We start from the raw sequence: 12236 nt of genomic DNA, 5'->3' as shown, positions 1-12236 counted from the left end.
ATTCTGGCCTGGAGAATTCCATGGACAGTATAGTCCATGGGGTTGCAAAGAGTCGGACACGACTGGGCGACTTTCGCTTTCACTTTCACTACCTGCCCCACCATTATTTAAAACCAGGTGCTACCTCTCCTGCAGTTTCCTTAAGCAACTGACTGGGATTCCCCCTGCCAGCCCCTTCCCCAGCACCTGGCAGATGCTCAGCGCTCCATAAATGCACACACAATTTAGCTGAAAGCAAGTCCTTTTTTTAAAAAATAGTTTTTAAAACAATCTGTTATTTATTTATATTTTTTGGCCATGCTGTGTGGCTTGCAGGATCTTTGTTCCCTGACCAGGGATTGAACCCAGGCCCCCTGCAGTGCAAGTGCAGAATCCTAACCACTGGACTGCCAGGGAATTCCCCAAGCAAGTCTTAAAAATAAACATCAGTGAACAGGAGATTCTTGGGATTGAAACTAAGACATTAGAAAGACAAAGATGGGAAATGGAGTCTTTAGTTTGGAGAAGACTTGGAGGACATCCTTCCCAAGGAGCTGTGGGTAGAAGAAGGTCTCAGGGTGAACTGGGGAAAGCCTAAGTCTGAGGTTGGTCCGACCTGGGTCCCACCCCCTAGGTGACCTTGTGTGAGTGTCCTTTTTCCCTTCAGCTCCTTCTGTAAGAGAGGGGAAGTGATGTCTACCCAGTGAGGCTGCTGTGAAAACCCCCATGAGAGAATGTGCTCAGAGTGGTTGTATGTGCTGTGCACGTGTTTAAACTCTTAGCGATCTGATCTACTGTGTTCTAGAAACTGGTATCTTTAATTTCTAGAACCGTATTGGACACACAACATGTGTGATGCATGTTATTGCCTAAATGAATCCTCAAAGGAATCCTCAAAGGAAGAACAAATTTGAGTTCTTCCTTCCATGCCATTCTGAGTATATGGGTCCCAGAGGGAAGTTACATGAGATGGGGAGGAAACAGGGTGGGTGAGAGGATTACAAGGTAAGAGAGAAGAGGTCTGGGCAGAGACAGAGGATGTGGGAAGTGGGGCCGGCACACCAGAGTCTCTGCTCCTCTATCTGCTGAATAGGCAGCCTTACCTGAGGTAAGGCTCAGGTCTTGGGGCCTCAGGTCTTGGGGCCTCAGTTTCCGCATTAGCAATGATCATCCTTAACTCATTGGGTTGTTAGAATTATAAGAATTTAGTAAAATACTTAGAGCCTAGCATAGAGGAAGCACCTAGTTAATGTAAATCACCATGAGAACCCTTAATAATTGGCAGAAGGAAGGTTTATTAGATATTGTTGATCTTGCTGATTAAAACCTTTCCTATTTCATTTATTCACGTATATGGGTGAGATTTGGACTGGCTCTACAGTTTTTTGGCTGACTTCTCGATTGGGGAGATCAGACAGTTTGACTGGGGATAGGTAGTCTAAGATGACGGCCTCGCTTCTGGTGGTTGGGACCAGTCAGCAGTAGGCTGGTCTGTTCAGCTAGGATGCTCATCCCTGCTCCACGTGGCCTCTTATCCTCCAGGAGGCTAGCTCAGGCTTCTGTACTTGGTGGTCTCAAGGCAGCATTCCAAAAGAGAGGTAGCAAATCAACTATACTCCATATAAAATAAAGACTAAAGCAAATGAACAGCTAAAAGAGAGAACAAGAGAGCAGGTGCTTCAAGGTCTCCTGAGGCCAGAACACCCACAATGATCACGACTGCCCCTCTCTGTTCATCTAACGTGTGACAAGGTAGGGGAGTCGTATTGCAAATGCGTGTGTACATAGAAGAAGGAGGAACTCTTTCGACCAGCTCTGCAAACAGTCTTCCACAGAAGCAGCTAACGTTTTTGAGGCTCTGGTAACTTGCCAAGCACATTGGCTTCCATAACTGTTGTCCATGCAGCAAAATTAGCTTCCTGATGAGGTGAGAACTTCACTATATTAGGAATATTCAAGCCACATCTGCAGATCCCTTAAAATGACTGAGATGGTGGGATTCAGCCTGCAGGCTAGGGGCTGGGAGGAGGGCACTAGGGTGCTTTCTATCAGTAAGAAATGCAGGATTCGAAAAAAATGCAAAATAGCCAACTGAATTACAGATGAGAGTTAGGATTTCTTTTGAGGGATCAGATGGTTAGATAGCATCACCGACTCAATGGACATGAATTTGAGCAAACTCTGGGAGCTAGTAGAGGACAGGGAAGGCTGGAGTGCTACAGTCCATGGGGTCTCAAAGAGTCGGACACGACTGAGCAATTCAACAACAAGGACAAAGTCAAAGTCAGGTTGATTTTATTGAAGAGAAGCATGTTAATACTAGCAGAGGTGTGTGGTTTTACCCAGTCAGTAAGCAAGAGAGGGGTGCATGATTTTTGAGGGGCCTGAGTTGATGGGAGGGAATAGAATGACCTAGCCCTAATCTGTCTTGTGGGAGTTCTTGGTGAGGTCACTTTTTGAGACCCTAATGACATACTGGGTGGTATGGACACAGCACTTCTTTCATAGGCTCATTGCTCTTCTCTCTGGATATTTGAAGCCAGGAAGTTTGGAATTTAAAAATGAGAGGCAGTCCTGGGTAGGATGGAGTTGTTAGCAGCTCCTAGAGATATTAGACAATCACTCCTGCCAAGAACAATGAGAAAGCCTGTTTTGTATGAAATACAAAAATTATCCATTTAAATCCTCAGGGAGCAGCTGAATCAGTGAGGACTAGAGGGAGACAGGTTCTGGGGAGGGGAGAACTGTGGAGAGCCAGCTGCTGCTTTTCCTCTGGGTCTTTTGCAACCTGGGGGCAGGACCATGAGTCCAGGTCTGGTCCAGTGGATGCTGCTGCTGGGGACAGAGAGATGCCCACCCATGGGACCAAAGAGACAAGTTAGAGGTGGGGGTGCGGGAGTCAAGCGCCTGCTTCATTTTCTCCTCTGGACATTTGCCAGATTCTAAAGCTGGGGCAGATGGGGAGTAGATAAACCAGTAAGAAAGCCTTTGAACAGTACAGCAAGTTTTCCGCAGTCTGGAGGCTCAGAAGAAAAGGATTCCTATTCAGGCTCTGCCAGGGAAAGGACCCAATGAGCATGCTGCTGGGTTACTGTAGGAATTTGAGCTCGTGGCTCCCTTGCAACCATGGGGAGCTTCCAGCAGGGAAATGACTTCATGTGTTTAAAGACCATTTTGAACTCAGTGTGGAGAAAGGACTGAAGGGGAGAGAACAGTGGAGACAGGATGGTGTGAGGATGCTGCCTGATTCTGGACAATGACTGAGAGGCTGCATGGTGATTGATTTGTTCTATTTCTTTCATAAATCGAAGAAGCAGATAAACATGAGCAGACAGAGGAAGGCTCACTACTTGATGAATGGGCCATCTGTCTCAGCAGCAAACTTGGGAAGATTAGGGTGAAGCCAAGGCAGAAAGAGGCGTCATTTGTCTTAAATTATTAAAAAAAAAGAGAAGAAAACTGACATTATATTGTGAAAGGGATTTGACAGGTTTTTACAATGAGAAAGAAGAATTTGTCTTGATCCATGTGATATTTAGCAGTATTGAAACTGGGGATGATCTGAATTAAGTTTAAAAATAAAACAGTTATCAGAGACTTGGGGATGAATCAGTGCAACTAACTCATTTGAGGAAACTGAGGCCTAAGGAGAAAAATGGCTTGTTTAGGGGACCCAGTAAATGGATCACAAAGCCTTCTAATGTATTTTTTACTTGTGGGGGCCTGCTCTAAGACTATGATTACTTCTTGCAAACATTCCTTGTATGTTTAAAAATAAAGCGTATTTAGTTATTATTAGTTTCAGACTTCTATTCAGTTCAGTTCAATTCAGTCGCTCAGTCGTGTCCAACTCTTTGCGACCCCATGACTCGCAGCACGCCAGGCCTCCCTGTCCATCACCAACTCCCGGAGTTCACTCAGACTCACGTCCATCGAGTCAGACTTCTATAGATACCATTATATCAAGTTTGTTACCTGCGTTCTTCAAATGTGATTTGTCCTAACTGGCATTTTTGTATGCTTGATCTGTCTGAGGAAGATATGTTTAAACATCCAACTTTGGAGTAGATTTAACATTTTCTCTTTCTAATTTTCTTAATTTTTGCTTTGTGTATTTTGAAGCTATATTCTTCAATGCATATAAGTCTAGTATTTTTCTATCATACTATCAATCTATCCTTAATACTGTTTGATATTTTCAAGTTTATTTTGCTTAATGCTGAATAGCTACACTGAGTTTCTTTTGGTGGTTAATATTTGCTTGGTACACCTTTCCCGTTCTTTTAACAGTCAATCTTTCTCTGTCCTTATATTTTAGGTACGTCTCTGGTTGTAGCAGCATGTGGCTTTATTTCAGAAATCCAGTAGGATGATCCCTATCTTTTTTCAAGAAGAGTTTAGTCCATTTATAATTATTATAGTAACTAATGTATACATTTGATTTCCATCATCTTATTTTGTACCTATTATTTACCCTGCCTTTGCTATCATTCTTATTTTTCTCCTTTTGTGCCTTCTGTAAAACTGACTGTCTTCTTTATTCCACACTTTGCCCCGGGTACATATTATATTTCTATTCTTTGAGTACTCTTTAACATTTTATTGTGCATCCTTGGATTAATATCTCTATCATCCACCTGTACACAAAATCCCAGAAGACTTTAATTATGATATATCTTTTTACATTTTCATATTATCCAATAATATATTTCCACTCTGTTTATATACATCACAAATTAGTCATTATTATTTTATATAGTCATTACTTGTTTAGATTTACCAATTTCTTGCTTACCATTCCTTCTTGAATTTTGTATTCTTCTTTTGGGTTCAGGTTAGTTCTGCCTGGAGCCCATTGATTACTAGCATCTTATCAGCAAGGAATTTTAGCAGTTAACCTCAGTTTGTGCCTAAAAATGTCTTTACTTTGTTTTCACTATTGAATGATCATTTACCTGGATATAGAATTCTAGATCTTCAATTATTTCTTCTTGGTAATGTGACAGTGTTATTCCACTGTCTTCTGGCTTCTATCAAGACATCTGCTATTGTGTAATTGCCATACATTCTTAGGTAACCTGTCCCTTTCTCTCTCTTTGGCTGATTTTGGGATTTTCTCTTTGTTTGGGGGATTATAAAGTTCTGCTAGAAGACATATTTATTTTCTCTCTCCTACTTGGCACTTGTAATTCTTAAACCTGAGAATTTATATTTTTCAATAATTCTGGAAAATTCTGTCGTTATATATTTGAATATTACCCTCTTTCCTTTCTTTCCTTCTGGAACTCATACTAGATTGTTGGACTACCTTATTGTTTCTCAACTCGTGACGTCTCTTCCATGTTTTATAACTCTGTCTAAATAATATCCTAGCTAGTTTCCTCAGGTGAATCTTCAATGGTACTGTATTTTTCTGCAGCATGAAGTCTCTGAATTCAGACTCTTTCTATACTTCAGTGTTACCATTTTTAAAGTGGAAGTTATAATAATACCTACCCACCTAAAATTATTTTGAGGTTAAATGAGTCAATATATTTTAAAAAAAGCTCTTAGAGCAATACGTGACCCATATTAAGTACTCTATAAAAGTTAGACATTATTTTTAGAATCTACTTTATGGTGCTATCCAATAGTTCTATTATTTGATGTTCTTAGGAAACTGAACTCTCCTGATTATGTCTTGTGTCTCACTCGTAAAATATCCTTTTCTTGGGTGGTCTGTAATCTTGGCCTATGGGACTTTATCAGTGTGAAGAATCCTGTGTGTCTCCACTTCAGCCATAAGAATGTTATAGGCTCAGCAATATCAGGCCCAGGAATTTCAGGAATATCACTGGCCTGTGGGTGTTAGGATATCAGGCGTATCATAACCAGAGTTTCACTGGCTCAGGAAACCTTTTATCTATTCATTTACTAACTGGAGGTTTGTGCACCATTTGGATGGTATGAGTTCAACCCCACATTCCCATGAGATACAGGCATGTGGTCACATATTCTCAAGGGAGATATTTTTCCCCACTTAGAGCTCTGACTGAGAAAGACAAGCAAATCTTATGATCTCCTGTGCTAAAGGGAGAATTTCCCCACCTAATCTACTGTTTTGCTGAGGGACTTGTCATTCAAGGTCCCAAGTTACATGATGATCTCAGTTCCAGAGCATGACTCTCTCTGCATAAGTGTTATGTCCCATTCCCCTAATTCACAGAGAACAGCACAGCCTTCCCAGGGCACCATCTTTCATGGAGATTTCCCTTCTTGGCTTGTGAGTTCAGCCCTTCATGTAGAAAATGTTTTCAGTGCTTTATCCAGCGATGTGGAAGTCATAGCATCCACCATATTAGGGGAGAAGTCTTCTTTGGTCTTCCTCACAACCTCACACTTAGCATAGAGCCCAGATCAAGGTTGGATTCAGGAAATATTTGTTGAATGGACAGACTGGAAGACTGGACACCTAAGAGCCTAGTCCTCCAGTTCAGAGCCTTGGCCACCACATGGGACCGTGTCTCTACTTGCTCAGGAGTCTGATCCTAAGCAGAGGAGACCATGCCTGAAGAGGACAACAGAAAATTAATTGGAGGGTATGATACTGCCAATGAATTTAGTTAACAGATGTTTCCTTTTCAGCCTGATGCTCTCCATGCCCCAAGCCCAGCAGTAACGAAGGTGACCACTGCCTTACAGGGTAGTGAATGCTTGTTCCATGAGGTAGTGCTTCTCAGGGGTCAAAGTGCACATGATCACCTGGGGGTCTTGTCAACAGGCAGTTGGTCTGGATCTACTTCTGCAACATGGGAGCGAGGAAAATCCAGTCAATTCTGGCAACACAGAGAAGACATGAGCTCTGGACTTGGGTTGAACAGCAGGTCAAATCCGAATCCCATATGGCTCCTCCCCAGTCCCCCTGATTGATTCATTTCAACTGGGTGAACCTTGGCTCTCTTTCCTGCAAAGTACTTTCCTTACAGAGCTGCTGGGAGGAAAAAAGTAACTACCTTTAGTAACAGCAATCATGAATCTAGAGCTTCTTGAGTGCCAAGCACAGTTTTCAGCACTCACATGTATTAACTCAGTCCTAACAGCAACCATACGTGCACACAACTACTAACCCTGTGTTGCAGCTAAAGACATGAGGCATAGAACTGTTGCCCAGCCAGAAAGTGGGGAGTCACATTTGAACCCAAGCAGTCTAGGTCCAAATGCAGGCTGTAAGCCAACATTGTGCTGCTTCCCAGGATATAGGAGGACATTTTTTGTGGTCTCTGGCCCATAAATGTGCATATACAACATTGGCCATTATTATTATTATTATAAATATCATTATTGTTATTATTACTACTATTGTCATTGTTTACAAGTAAATCATGTTCCCAAGTCCTGGGATCTCATGGCTCAGGACCGCCCCCTCCCCATTCCCCCAACCAGATCCACATTGGAAGGAAGGCTTGCTTCTCCCAGCCTGGCTGTGGAAGTGATGTATGAGATGAGGATGAGGATAGATCTTGGGAGATTGGGGGCTGGGATGAGGCAGGTGATTCGAAGCTAAGGCAAAGGAACATGCCAGGGATCAGTGTGGCTGGAACAAGGAATCACAGAGGAGCAGCAGGTCATGAAGCAAAGGCTGATTGGATCAGATCACAGAGGACATGGGAGGCTGTACCAGGGAGTGAGGCATTCTCCTGCAGGAAATGAAGAAGAGAAAGTTCTTGGGTTAGAGGAGGGGTAATTGATTTTTTTTTTAAAGCTCAATTCTGTGTTGAACTTTCCCCTGAAAACAAACTTGCCAAAAATTTTATATTGAGGTTATTTGGACAGAAAGACTAAAAAAAACAGTGGAGATGTGAAAAGGATTAATAACGTTTGAATGATTCCTGATTTTTAAGTATAGATCTGACACTTCCTGTGTGCTTACTAGGTACAGACACTCATTACTTTTTAGCCATTTAGTCTTCACAGCCACCCTGTGGATCCCTGAACTTTGTTTATTCAATTTAAAAAATTGTATATTGAAGTATAGCTTATTTACAATGTTGTGTTAGTTACTGATATAAGCAAAGTGTTTCAGTATATATATATATACACACATTCTTTTTGAAATATTCTTTTCCATTATGGTTTATCAAAGGATACTAAGTATAATTCTCTGTGCTATTAGAGTAGGACCTTGTTGTTTATCCATCCTATATGTAAAAGTTTACATCCGCTAGCCCCAACCTCCCACTCCAACCCTCTCTCAACCCTCTCCCCCTTGGTGACCACCAGTCTGTGCTCTATGTCTGTGATTCTGTCTCTGCTTCATAAATAGGTTCATTTCTATCGTATCTTAGATTCCATGTATATGTGGTATCATGGTATTTGTCTTTCTCTTTCTGACTTACTTCACTCAGTATGATCATCTCTAGGTCCATCCATGTTGCTGCAAATGGCATGATTTCCTTCTTTTTACGGCTGAGTGGTATTCCACTTAGGGCTGGGGTTAGTAGTACTCCATTGTATGTATGCACCACATCTTCTTTATCCGTTCATCTGTCCATGGGCATTCAGGTTGTTTCCCTGTCTCGCCTGTTGTGAATGGTGCCGCTGTGAACATAGGGGTGCCTGAGTCATTTTGAATTAGAGTTTTGTTTGGACATATGCCACCTGATCTGCCTCTTGAGAAATTTGTATGCAGGTCAGGAAGCAACAGTTAGAACTGGACATGAAACAACAGACTGGTTCCAAACAGGAAAAGGAGTTCATCAAGGCTGTCTATTGTCACCCTGTTTATTTAACTTATATGCAGAGTACATCATGAGAAACGCTGGACTGGAAGAAACACAAGCTGGAATCAAGATTGCCGGGAGAAATATCAATAACCTCAGACATGCAGATGACACCACCCTTATGGCAGAAAGTGAAGAGGAACTCAAAAGCCTCTTGATGAAAGTGAAAGTGGAGAGTGAAAAACTTGGCTTAAAGCTCAACATTCAGAAAACGAAGATCATGGCATCCGGTCCCATCACTTCATGGCAAATAGATGGGGAAACAGTGGAAACAGTGTCAGACTTTATTTTTCTGGGCTCCAAAATCACTACAGATGATGACTGCAGCCATGAAATTAAAAGATGCTTACTCCTTGGAAGGAAAGTTATGACCAACCTAGATAGCATATTCAAAAGCAGAGACATTACTTTGCCAGCAAAGATTCGTCTAGTCAAGGCTACGGTTTTTCCTGTGGTCATGTATGGATGTGAGAGTTGGACTGAGAAGAAGGCTGAGCGCCAAAGAATTGATGCTTTTGAACTGTGGTGTTGGAGAAGACTCTGGAGAGCCCCTTGGACTGCAAGGAGATCCAACCAGTCCATTCTGAAGGAGATCAGCCCTGGGATTTCTTTGGAAGGAATGATGCTAAAGCTGAAACTCCAGTACTTTGGCCACCTCATGCAAAGAGTTGACTCATTAGAAAAGACTCTGATGCTGGGAGGGATTGGGGGCAGGAGGAGAAGGGGACGACAGAGGATGAGATGGCTGGATGGCATCACTGACTCAATGGACGAGAGTCTGAGTAAACTCCGGGATTTGGTGATGGATAGGGAGGCCTGGCGTGCTGCGATTCATGCAGTCGCAAAGAGTTGGACACAACTAAGCGACTGATCTGATCTGATCTGATCTTGGACATATGCCCAGGAGTGGAATTGCTAGATGACATGGTAATTCTGCTTTTAGTTTTTTTGAGGAACCTCCATACTATTTTCCATGGTGGCTACACTAACTTAAATTCCCACCAACAGTGTAGGGGGATTCCCTTTTCTCTACACCCTCTCCAACACTTGTAATTTGTAGACTTTTCTTTGGTTATCCCTTTTTACAGATGAGGAAACTGAGGCACAGTTAAGTTCAGTTTCTCAGTTGTGTCCAACTCTTTGTGACCCTATGGACTGCAACATGCCAGGACTCCCTGTCCATCACCAACTCCAGGAGTTTACTCAAACTCATGTCCATTGAGTCAGTGATGCCATTCAACCATCTCATCCTCTGTCGTCCCCTTCTCCTCCTGCCTTCAATCTTTCCCAGCATCAGGGTCTTTTCAAATGAGTCAGTTCTTCCCATCAGATGGCCAAAGTACTGGAGTTTCAGGTTCAATATCACTCCTTCCAATGAATATTCAGGACTGATTTCCTTTAGGATGGACTGGTTAGATCTCATTGCAGTCCAAGGGACTCTCAAGAGTCTTCTCCAACACCGCAGTTCAAAAGCATCAATTCTTCTGCGCTCAGCTTTCTTTATAGTCCAACTCTTCAGTAGTCATCCATACATGACTACTGGAAAAACCATAGCTTTGACTAGATGGACCTTTGTTGACAAAGTAATGTCTCTGCTTTTTACTATGCTGTCTAAGTTAGTTGTAGCTTTTCTTCCAAGGAGCATGCATCTTTTAATTTCATGGCTGTAGTCACCATCTGCACTGATTTTGGAGCCCCCCAAAATTAAGTCAGCCACTGTTTCCAGTGTTTCCCCATATGTTTGCCATGAAGTGATGGGACCAGATGCCATGATCTTAGTTTTCTGAATGTTGAATTTGAAGCCAGCTTTTTCACTGTCCTCTTCCATGTTCATCAAGAGGCTCTTTATCTCTTTTTTGCTTTCTGACATAAGGGTGGTGTCATCTGTGTATCTGAGGTCATTGATATTTCTCCCAGCAATCTTGATTCCAGCTTGTGCTTCCTCCAGTCCAGTGTTTCTCATGATGTACTCTGCATAGAAGTTAAATAAGCAAGGTAACAATATACAGCCTTGACGTATTCCTTTCCCCATTTGGAACAAGTCTGTTGTTCCATGTCCAGTTCTAACTGTTGCTTCCTGACCTGCATACAGATTTCTCAAGAGGCAGATCACATGGTCTGGTATTCCCAACTCTTGAAGAATTTCCCACAGTTTGTTGTGATCCACACAGTCAAAGACTTTGGCACAGAGAGGTTACATAAGTTTCATAAGTTGTCCAGGGGCTCAGGTGGTGAGGGGTTGGTTCAGGAGCCCACTTTCAACCCCTACAGCATGTTACCTCTGCAGTTTAAGAACAAAAGCAGGGGGGCAGACCTAGCTCGCTTCCCTCCTCTAACCCCTCTTTCTCTCCTCTCTCCTCCTCTGACCCTCTCCTCCCACCCCTCCCCACTGCAGCCATGTCACCAGGATCCAGTGTTTTGGCTCTTTTCTATCTTAAAAGGGCATGACTCCCATGCCTCCCAGGGCTGCCTGTGTGCCAGCCTTGAGAATGGGTCCTCCATGTGGGTCCAGGCCACGGAGGACCTCGCTGCTGCCCTAGCCCCTTTTCCATAAGCGCCTGAGCCCCAAGGGAGAAGCCACTGTAAAACAGGGCAGAAACGGCTCCTGCCGAGACAGCCCCCCACCCGCTTTCTTTCCTGCTGCAGACGTTTAACGAGTCCAGGCTGGTTGAATGCTGGTGTTGGGAACACAGGATTGAGCTAGACAGTGCCAGCCCTCAGGGACTCCGGTCACATGAGCAAGTAATTGGAGTGTAGCCTGATGTGATGGATGCTAGTCGGGAGAGTAGAGGTCAGGGAAGTTCCCCGGCGGCTGATGGAGGGTGTGGGGGTGGGGATGGGAGGAGGCAGGCAGGAAGTGCCATTCAAAGAGGCTGGAGGAGGAGAAAAAGCCCACAAAGTTCTGTGAATGGTGGCCTCAGGAATTTGGGTCTTCTCCCAGAATCCAGAGGGAGACATCCGAAGATTTCTGTGAGGTCCTCAAGAGCGTATCTTTGTGTTCTGTGAAGTGAACTTTTAAAAGCCCTTTTAAAAAGTGTTTTCATGGGCCTCGTTGTATCCGATCCTTCCTCTGCCCTCTGTGAGAGAGGAGGGCAGGTCCCACAATCCGCATTTTACAGATGAGAAAACTGAGCTGCCAAAGGACTTAAGGACTCAGGACTCGCTGGGTCACTTAAAATTGACACTTCTCATCACAGTGCTCCTAATCCCTGGTTTGGGGGTAGCTCTTCTAAAAGCAAACTTATCTACAAAAGCTCTGGGGGTAGAGACCAGGATGATAACATTTGGGCTTCCCTGGCGGCTCGGTGGTAAAGAATCCGCCTGCCGATGCAGGAGACATGAGTTCGATCCCTGATCCAGGAAGATCCCACTTGCCAAGGAGCAGCTAAGCCTGTGTGCCACAACCATTGAGCCCGTGCACTGCAACAAAAGAAGCCTCTGCCCTGAGAAGCCTGCACACTGCAGCTGGAGAATAGCCCACACTCATCCCTGCTTGCC

General features: G+C 43.6%; 1 non-coding gene across 1 annotated transcript; it reads right to left on the bottom strand.

Annotated features, from left to right (window-relative positions):
• Positions 1–323: 323 nt before the first annotated feature.
• On the bottom strand, positions 324–396 carry TRNAA-UGC (transfer RNA alanine (anticodon UGC)). Its single transcript has one exon. It is a non-coding gene; the product is annotated as a tRNA-Ala (tRNA).
• Between the last annotated feature and the right edge of the window lie 11840 nt (positions 397–12236).

This window comes from Bos grunniens, chromosome 6 (genome assembly GCF_055505025.1).
Source record: "Bos grunniens cultivar Pamir isolate PY7600 chromosome 6, Bosgru_T2T1.0, whole genome shotgun sequence".
Lineage (NCBI taxonomy): Eukaryota > Metazoa > Chordata > Mammalia > Artiodactyla > Bovidae > Bos > Bos grunniens.
This window is presented reverse-complemented; position numbering and strand designations above follow the sequence as displayed.